The sequence below is a fragment of the Anopheles arabiensis genome, chromosome 3 (assembly GCF_016920715.1).
Source record: "Anopheles arabiensis isolate DONGOLA chromosome 3, AaraD3, whole genome shotgun sequence".
Lineage (NCBI taxonomy): Eukaryota > Metazoa > Arthropoda > Insecta > Diptera > Culicidae > Anopheles > Anopheles arabiensis.
The window spans coordinates 23,290,807-23,291,929 of record NC_053518.1 but is presented as its reverse complement, the minus strand read 5'-3'; the positions used below and the strand labels follow the sequence as shown (position 1 = coordinate 23,291,929).

The window sequence follows — 1,123 nt, the reverse complement described above, 5'->3', positions numbered from 1 at the left end:
AACAACGGACTTTGGATCCGATCTTGGGCCGGGCCCCCACCGCGTGTTTCTACCTACCCCTCGCCAGAAAATTTCGTTCTCTTTGTCTGTCGGGTGTCCAGTGGTGCAAATATACACACACACGCACTTGGCTACACACGCAGTACGGCGCGGTTGGCTTGGCAGAAGCGCATACACACATTCACGCAGTAGGCTTCACTTTCAGTCCAGTGAGGTTGGTGCTTGTGTGGTGTTTCAGCGCTTGGCGGATAAACCCCGTAAAAAATGGAGTTTTGTTTAATTTGAGGTAAGTAAAAGTGATTAAAATTATCAACCAACATCCCCCCTTCTAATTAATATAATTTTTCTTCCATTTCATGTGTTTTTCACCGCGAACGGAGACAACAAAACCTGTGTTTGTGATGTGCAAATGTTGGTGCAAATGACGGGTACAGTGGAAAGATGACAACCATGATCAACAGCGGTGGAGTGCAGAAAGTACGGTGAAAATGTTGCGTTTTATTCACGGAACAGTTGATAAAAGTGTTTTTAATGTAATGTGCCATAATTTGTGTAATTTGCCTAATGTAATAATTTGTAAAGTGTTGACCGTGTGTGAAATAGTTGTTAGTGCGTCTCATTAAACCGATTTATTTGCTTAAATAAATCAAGTTGTTCTACTACATGTGTGTGACACTGTTTCATTTTGGAAAGAAAATCTGGCAAAAAGGGGGAGGGGGCTATTTTAACGAAGGGTCGTGCCGAACCCCGTTCGGGTTTTGCTTCGGCTTCGGGTTTGCTTCGGCTTCGGGACCCGACGGATCACTTGAATAATTTCGCCAACTCAAGTTCTTTTCAAGCGCGTATTCAAGCGATCTCTGAGTGCTGGTGCCCGGTGGGTGTTTACGAGCCGATCGAGCAGGAGCTCTCGGCAGGGGCGCTCGGTGCGGCTGGTGCGCGGCCACCGCACTTGCGGTTTTAAAGTGTTAATTGTTTGTTCATTGTGTCTTTTATTTATTATTGTTCGTTTATAAGTGTTTTAATAAAAGCAAAAGTGTCAAACACAACATTTTGGTAGTCCAGTTTCCTAAAATTGAACATACGAGCCGTAGGTATTCGTTGGGAGGATGCAGGGCGAGAGTGC

The 1,123-nt window shown here is 44.7% G+C and overlaps 1 long non-coding RNA gene across 1 annotated transcript; it reads left to right on the top strand.

Moving 5' to 3' along the window:
* Window positions 1-243: 243 nt before the first annotated feature.
* On the top strand, window positions 244-662 carry LOC120902901. The gene is made up of 2 exons (XR_005739503.1): window positions 244-286; window positions 381-662. It is a non-coding gene; the product is annotated as an uncharacterized LOC120902901 (long non-coding RNA).
* The last annotated feature ends 461 nt before the right edge of the window (window positions 663-1,123 follow it).